The following is an 8,955-nucleotide window of genomic DNA, read 5'->3' as shown; positions in this document are numbered from 1 at the left end:
TGCCAGGATACAGGATTTAGGTCAGGCAATTGCATCATCAGAGTGAACCTCATTGAAACAGTGAGACTTGATCAGACCTGAAGGAGGTGATGGAGTTAGCAAAGTGGATATTTGAAAAAAGATGCATCACACTTTCTTCTCTCAACTCAGTAAAGGACTTTCAGCCAGTGATTGCTCCTTGAGACTCAGAAGACATGGTAAGTTTGCCAAGCTGCCAGAGCACTTGCTTTTGGCCCACTCAGTGAATTCTGTAAGGTTTTAGTCATTTAATTACTGTTGTGTGACGTGGGAGGCTAAACAGGAACAGAGAAAGGAGAAGTTCAGGACTCCAGCACAGGGTAGGGGTGGGGAGAAGAGGAGAGGGAGCTCCACCCTAATCTGAGATGGGGGAAGGTTCTGGAATTCTTATGAGAAGCATGAAGTCAGATCTTTCCTGTTTCCTAAATGTCTGTCCCTATAATACATTTAATTTATCTAAATCTGACATTTAAACTCACAGAATCTCTTTGCTGGAACCAAAGACTTCTTTTAACTGGTTTTATTTCCTTCATTCTATATTTCTTTGGCAACCAAAGGAGACTAATCAAAAGTGCAATTTCTGGCCCAGTAGAAGGAATTCTAGTTTTGTGGTTTTAATCATTGCTCTCTACCAGTCTTATCACTTTACATCTTTCTTTTCCTTGGAGCTTTTTCAACATAGCTAATCAAAATATAGTTAAACATTTATCCATTCAATTAAATATGTTTAATAAGTGGTTGACAGGTCCCAGGCCCTATGTACCAAGAACACAAAGGTGAGAAGATGTGATTCTATCAGTGGTGAGAAACCATAACCTCTTGGGGTGCTGCTATTCCATAGACAAGAACATAATGGCAACAACTCACAAGAAAACAATAACATATAGTGGTCAGTAAAAAAATAATAATGATTCAGTAAAAAAATAATAAACATATTTTTCAACATTCTCTAAAGGGGTAAAACTTCAGAAAACTCATGTTCTTACCAATAATGATTTTACAACTGTCATTATCTTTCCCATAAAACTCTGAAACCCAGAAATATTCATTTAGCCACTTCTCCTGGTTCCTGTAAGTCTGTTTCACTGAAGCACCTTAATCTCCCACATTTGCCATATTATTACTACATGGCAAGAAAGGAAGAAGGTGAAAGCTTCACAAAAATTAATAAAGAGGAACTAGAGACAATAAAGTTAGGTGGAGCCTTGAGGCAGGAACTAAGAACAACCTATAACTATAGAGGGTAATGTTTGTCAGGTTGTCAAAGACCACAGACCTCTTGAAGTGATTCACTTGGAGAGCGTGCTTTTTCTGCAGTTGACTCCAGTGAGGCCTACCCATTTGGTGCTGGTGGTGTGATGGATGGAAGACAGCTCAGTTGTCTGAGAGGTAATTTTTCTTCAGCATTATTGGTCTTAACTAAAGAATCTCCCAAAGGTTCCTCAAAAAAATTAAAAATGGACCTGCCTTATGGACCAGTGATTTCATATATATATATAATAAAATATTACTCGATCATAAAAATGAATGGAATTTATCATTTGTGACAGCATAGATGGACCTGTAAGGTATTATGTTAAGTGAAATAAGTCAGTCAGAGAAAGACAAATACCCCATGATTTCACTTATAGATGCGTGTAAAGAACAATATGAATGAACAAACAAAACAGAAATAGATGAAGAGATACAGAGACTGATGTTTGCCAGAGGGGAGAGGGGTTAAGGGGCTGGGTGAAAAGGTGAAGGGATTGAGAAGTATTGGTTGGTAGTTACAAAACAGTCATGGGGCTATAAAATACAGCATAGGAGATTTAGTCAATGATGTTTTAATAATTATGTATGGTGAGTGCTGGGAGCACCAGGAGGAATACTTTATGAAATATATGATTATCTAACCTCTATGCTATACACCTGAAACTAATAGACAATAGTACTAAATGTAAACTGTAATTGAAAAAAATTTCAAATTTAAAAATAGAATCTCCTAACATTCAAATAACAACATATAAACCACATGTGCATGGTGTTTGGTGTTTGAGCAGGTACTTACTGACTGGTGATGGGGTTTCTCTTCTGCAGTAGGAATTGCAGATATGTGAGAATGGGAGGAGAAAAGTAATTATATCACAGGCCTTCTTTGTTTTATTTATCCATGAGACTTATTATTCTAAGGAGGATTTGGTGCTGCTTTCTTGTTGTTGTTCTTGTTACTGGGCCCATCTTGTTGCTGTACCCAAATGAAGTATTCCTGGAATTTAAGGTGTCATTTTACCAGCCTGACCACAGGTACCACATTGTTTGCCCTGCTCTGCTCTCCCTTTAAATAATACCTCTGTCTCAATACTAATTTCAGTGTCTCAGTCGAAAACCCAGAGAAGAATAATGAGCCCTCTGCCCCTGCATATCTTCCAAAAAGGTAAGACAGACCAGAGAAGCAGTAAAATGACAGGCCCATTGTTTGAGCCCGATGCAGGGACTTCCCCTTTTGCATAAGCTGAGTCACATTTTTCCTGTTGTCAACTTGAAGCCTGTCCGTTGATGTACGATAGGGCTATCTTGCTGATGTATGAAGCCAAGCAGACAGGTTTCCTTGCTTTTGTTTGCCTCACCTTGGACCCTTACCAATTAGAAGCTGTCCACTGGCCAAAGGAGATAAGACCCGGTTTATTAAAGCTTGGGTACTGTACTGAATGAACTCATTTCTGACCATTTTCTTCTGTTAAAATGCTATCCGAGGTTCCTGCCTTGTGCAATCTTACTGATTTTGACACAGTCTTTTGGAATGTATATGTGCATTTTATTCTTGATATCTGTTCAGTTGACACATGCTTTAAAACCACAGATATCTTTAATTGGCTGGCAAATTGTGAAAACAGGAAGTTAAAGGACAGAATCAACTGTGAAACAACCATAATAAGTAAGTAAAGTTTTCTGCTTAAGTGCCAAGATAGAAAAACTGCTATACTAAACAAACAAACAAACAAAAAAATGAAATGATAATGTCAATAAAATTCACAGGAATCGTGAACAGCCAAAATGTTCTAATTATTATATTTTCAGGGACTTACACCCAATGAAATGGTCTTCAGAACTTAAATCACAATATTGTTGCTAGGCATAATAAAATCTTAAACATTAGGAGGGGTGTGATAACATTTGCTTGCTAGGAAATACTTGTGATGGTACTTTTTTGGTAAATCGCCATTCAAATTGAGTTTTAAAAATGGCTATTTTAATTGAATCCTTTTATTTATTCAGCAAATACCTACTGAGTGTTTACTCTAGGGCAGGGCTATGACAGTCATGGCATATTTCCTTCTTGTTCATAAGCTTTCTCACCAAGATTTTTCTATTTTTTATTTTATTTTTCTAATATATGTTTTTATTAATTAAAGAGAAAAACATCAATGATGAGAGAGAGTCATTGATTGTCTGCCTCCTGCATGTCCCCTACTGGGGATTGAGCCGCAACCCAGGCATGTGCCCTGACCAGGAATCGAACGGTGACCTCCTGGTTCATAAGTCGATGCTCAAACACTGAGCCAAGCCAGCTGGGCACCAAGATTTTTCTTGTAATTCCTCAAGGTTGCCAAGCATCAGTCCTCATGTGATAATTTTCCATGGCAAATTCTCAAAACAAAGGTTATCACCAGTGTAAAGCATAAAAAATCCTCAAACCAGTGGATGTAAAGAACACAAACAAATATTAGACTGAGTGAACAAGGCAATTTTTAGACAAATAAACCAGAACTACTACTTTACTATTATGTAATATGTTTAGGAATTGCATTACTTTTAAAATTTCAGAAATGTGAACGGATTTTTAAAATATTTGGATAAATTTTGAGGCAGAATCACTGTGGGCAGTAGAATGGGAAAGGACAGAGAATGCACCATATATATGGTAAATACTATCCACCCATCTTTCAACAATTTCTGTATAAAATGTGCTATAAAAACAATATCATGTGCCATCTATTAAGATAATTTGCTTTAAAAGTATGATCAATATCTCTCAAGGTCTAACTCTGCCAGAAAAGAATTAAAAATATCACAATAGGATATTTTAATGTCATCTTGCTGAAGAAAGAATAAAGAATTAATAATGAAGACTTAGCACAACTGATTGTTAGATGATCTTCACAATGCTTTTATTAACCTATTTAACCTTCAAACGCCATCTTAAAAGACTGCTTAAGAAAGAAATACTTAGGGGGCAGTTGGAAATTCATTTCAGTCAGCCTTAATTGTATTTTAAAATTCTTGTTTCTAGGCCCTGGCCAGTGTGGCTCAATTGGTTGAGCATCATCTGGTGCACTAAACAGTCACTGGTTGTGGCTTGATTCCCAGTAGGAGGCATGCAGGAGGCAGCCAATCAATATTTCTCTCCTTCTCCTTTCCTCTCTCTCTAAAATCAATAAAAACATATATTTATTTTTACAAAATCTGATTTCTAGATATTTAAAATCAAAACTGAAGAGAAAATAAATCTACTCTGAGTGTCTCTTCTTACAGATAAGGAAACTGAGGCACAAACAAATTGAGTGACTTCCATAGGTCACAGCATTTATCCAGAGAAGAAGCCAAGCCAAATCCAGATCACTTAGACACCTGACTGTTTAACATCTCTGAGCTGACGGGGGAGTGGGGAGAGAAGTGAAATAAAAAACTGCATTCTAGAATTATCTAATTATCCTTTATCCCATATTGTGAAATGATTCCATTTGGGAACAGAATCAGTCACTAATTGGAAAGTCAGTGAATTAAATTTAAACTCATGAATCTGCCTTTAGAGATGTTACACATGTCACAGTTTTATCACATCCATGGAACATTCCAAAGGTGCTCACCAACCTGGACTACAAAATAGTCCCTTTTATTATCTAATCAAAAGACAAAGAGTAAAGAAAAATTAAAAGTATAAAGACCCTCCCAAGGAGAAACCCAGAGAAACTAGCAATAATAATGTAAAATTTTCAACTATGTAATTTCTAAGATTTTCATTTAACTGTGAAGTCAAATCACACTATTATTCATTTCACAGCTACCTATCAATTTGCTCATGTGTGAACCATATGGAATAACAACCATTTTCTCTTCAGGTGAATGATCCTGGTTTGAGTTACCAATACAATCTGATAAAAATACATTATTCCAGATCAACTCTAGTTGATAAGAAGGTGGAAATTTTTAAGTAAAAGACTTCAGACTTAATTATCCTAAATTAGGTGGTCAAAGAGAGAACACAGGAGAATAAAACTTTACCCCAAATCATTTATAAATATCCCAAATTTTTAAAAATTATTTTAGGAGAAAAAAACTTCAAAGAATGTATAAATCTTAACATGTATTTAAGTAAAATAAGTGTCAACTTTTACAATCAAATTTTTATCTATAAGCTATAGCTACATTGAATCCTATATAATAAAAGCCCAGCGACCAAATGGCATAACGACAAGAACGACCGCTCAGCCAGTCGCTATGAGGTGCATTGACCACCTCTCGGTCTCTCCCCATGCACCCCTGGCCCACAGGGGTGCAATCACTGGATGGTGAACAGGGAACCAGGGTGGGTGGTGGTGGGCTGGGACTGGGAACTGGCGAATGGCCGGAAGATGGCCCTGATCACAGGCTAGGCCTTGGGATCCTACCTATGCATGATTTTGTGTGCTGGGCCTCTAGTATACTTATAATACAGTAACTTTCCATTTTCTCATACTGAGTCAACTCATCTATAATCCAAGCTCAGGTGTTTTCACTCTCCTTTAGTTGATGGTACAGTATCCGCCCTGATTCCCTTAGGCATAAATATAAGCTAAGGGAGTATCACTGGTGTGACTATGGTGAGTGACATGGAGGTCTGAACTATCCACCCATGCAGTTTACTTGTGCTCTCTTATTGCTTGGGACATTTCTGGATATACATTTTTATCTAATGGAAGACTGATGCTGGGCCCATCCTTGGTCAGTCTGACAAAAATTAGGTCATAATTGGCAATTCAATTAGCATCCAGTGGTCAAGAGTTCCATGTCTAGTAGGACCCAATAACACTCTAGGAGCCGTTTTTCAAAAGGCTGTGATTCTCCACTGCAGATACACAGCCTTGCTCCAGACTCCCAAAGGCCGGCCTTGAGTGTCTCCCACTAGAGGTTGCCTTCAACCCCAAACCACACCTTTTCCCACCACTGACACCTCCAGGTCTGATGGATCTCACAGCCCAAGAACCTAGACCCACTGCAGCCTAGACCTGATGCAGGGCCCTTTCCACATCTGGTGCCTACTCAAAGCTGACAGCCTTCTAAGTAACCAAGTGTGTGAGCTACAGCAACTTTCCTGGTTGTAGAAGGTTCCTTGTGTTGGGGATGCAAGATTCAGCAATTCAACTTTTACATTGGACATATTCCACCATGTCCCTGACCTCTGGGCATCTATAAACCTCACTGATGTGGCAAGTCTCTGAATCTTCACCTACCACATTGAGGGATGGCTGACTCTTATTGTAGAGGAGTGGACTATCTTTGTAAATGTTGAACATTCAGGAAGGTTGCCAGAGCCAAAATCCACCAGAGGCATCTATCCTGACATCTCCACCTCCAAACCAGATCCCTGGTTTTCCCAATCAGGGCCCATAGGAGACCTGCCTTGACTGGACATCTAAATACCTCTGAGCTTCTAGAACCCTATCAAGTTCTGAGTCTGTTCAGCAGTCCACTGTAGGAGGTAAGGGCCTGGTAACAAGCTGCCCAAGAGTTTCCCTGGCTTTCACGCTCAGCACAGGCATACCTCATTTTATTGAGCTTTGCTTTATTGTGCTTCACAGAGGTTGCATGTTTTTCACAAATTGAAGCCAAAACCCTCCACCAACAAAAAGATTACTACTCACTTTATTGCAGAGGTCTGGAACCAAACCCATATCTCCTGTATTCATTTGTTTGTTAATGGCCCCCAAGTTTCTCATTATCCACTGCAGAGCATAGCAATAACCAGCCAACTCTGCTGTCCTTGCACACCCCATCCCCACGTCTTTCAAATCCCTGAAACTAGTGGGTAGAGTGTCGGCCTGTGGACTGAAGGGTCCTAGGTTTGATTCTGGTCAAGGGCACATGCCCGGGGTTGTGGGCTCATCCCCTGTAGGGGGCGTGCAGGAGGCAGTCAATCAGTGATTCTCTTTCATCATTGATGTTTCTATCTCCCTTTCCCTTCCTCTCTGAAATCAATAAAAAATATGTATATATATATTTTAAATCCCTGAATTATCACACCAGCAAGAGCCTTCTCCATGAGGATGTTTCTGCAAGTCACCGCTGGTGAAATGTTCAGCAATGGTGCCAGGGACTGTCGTGTCCTACATTGCTCTCAGGATGGAGTGTTCCTTGCTTGCTGGGCAATGAGCAAGCCAGGCCCTAAACCCATCAGACCTCCTGATTGATCAGAACACTTTTGGTATCAACTATATCAATTCTGGTCTACCCAGAAGCAGGTGCCAAGACAGGATTACACACGCACGATATTTATTGGGAGAAACTCCCGGGAATGATAAAGAGAGAGGAAGCAGGAGTAGGCAGAGCCTTTAAACCACAATGAGGAATTGACATCTGTAAAAAGAGAAACAGAAAGTTTCTCATCCTGGCTCCGAGGATCTTTATCTCTGTAACTTTCCCATTTCTGCATCCTTTGCTCACAAAGATGTTAGAAGAAATGTCATGGGAAGGCCTAACTCAGAGTCCAGACGCAGAGGGCACTCAACAACTATTCATTATATGTTCACTGCACAGGAAATATAATCAAAAATATTGTAATAACTATGTTGATGTCAGGAGGAAATATCAGGGGAACACTCTAAGGTATATGATTGTCTAACCACTATGATATACAACTGAAACTAATATAAAATAATAAAAGCATAATATGCTAATTAGGCCAGACTTCCTTCTGGATGTCCTTCCTTCTGGACAAAGCCACAGCGAGCAGGGGCCGAGGCAGAGGCACCAGAGGCCCCCCGCGGCAGTGGAGGGCATGGGCTGCAGGTGGGGGCCAGGGCCAAGGCCCTTGCATCAGGCCTCTAGTATAAAATAATATTAAATGTAAAGTGTAACTAAACAAATAATTTTAAAAAACACACACATGTATTTCTCCAATTACTAATACTACTGAGGGGAAAATATCAGGGGAATGATCCGCAGAGCCCCTAACTATCCTTCAAAGAAACACAGTGCAGCTAATTCCATGTGTGCCCAGATAGACATGGAGGCTGCCACTCTCTTATTTACAGTCCCTGTTTCTCACTAAAGTCAGTGGTAAGCACTTGATATATGAAATAGCACAAGGACTTAAACAGGATGCACTTCTCTCTTACAGCCGGGACCTCAAAATGTATTTTGTTTCACAAGCATTATTACCAACTAACATGCATCTTTCCTATTTGTAATCAGAATGAAGAAAAATAGGGCTGGTGACAGAAAGTAGGATTAGGCAAACTTATACTGAGAGCTGGTTTATCCCGGGTACTACTTTACCTTACAGCAGCCCTCTGGCATTGGAATCATTATCCACATCATCTGTGAAATCTAAGGCTTATAGAGGTTAAGTAACTTGTCCTTGGTAACTCAGTTAATTATTAGAAACTAGAGGCCCAGTACACATATTTGTGCACAGGTGGGGTCCCTCTGCCTGGCTGGCAATCAGGGCTGATCAGGCCAGCTGGCAGGGAGGAGGGACCATAGGAGGTTGGCCAGCTGCGGGAAGTTGGCTTTGGGAGCACACTGACCACCAGGGGCAGCTCCTGCATTGAGTATCTGCCTCCTGGTGGTCAGTGCACATCACAGCAACTGGTCATTTGGTCGACTGGTCTTAATGGTCGCTTAGGCTCATATATATATATATTCAATCACTGACTCCAGAAACTATTTTTGGTATATTTTGTAAAAGAAATATTG

General features: G+C 39.8%; 1 long non-coding RNA gene across 1 annotated transcript in view; it reads left to right on the top strand.

Moving 5' to 3' along the window:
• Positions 1-4,645, top strand: part of LOC107181666 — a 28,333-nt gene extending 23,688 nt beyond the window's left edge. The window contains exons 2-3 of the long non-coding RNA XR_001512356.1: positions 2,372-2,434; positions 4,534-4,645. This is a non-coding gene — a long non-coding RNA (uncharacterized LOC107181666). The remainder of the gene's footprint in view (positions 1-2,371; positions 2,435-4,533) is intronic.
• The last annotated feature ends 4,310 nt before the right edge of the window (positions 4,646-8,955 follow it).

The sequence above is a fragment of the Myotis davidii genome, unplaced genomic scaffold (genome assembly GCF_000327345.1).
Source record: "Myotis davidii unplaced genomic scaffold, ASM32734v1 scaffold967, whole genome shotgun sequence".
NCBI lineage: Eukaryota > Metazoa > Chordata > Mammalia > Chiroptera > Vespertilionidae > Myotis > Myotis davidii.
This window is presented reverse-complemented; position numbering and strand designations above follow the sequence as displayed.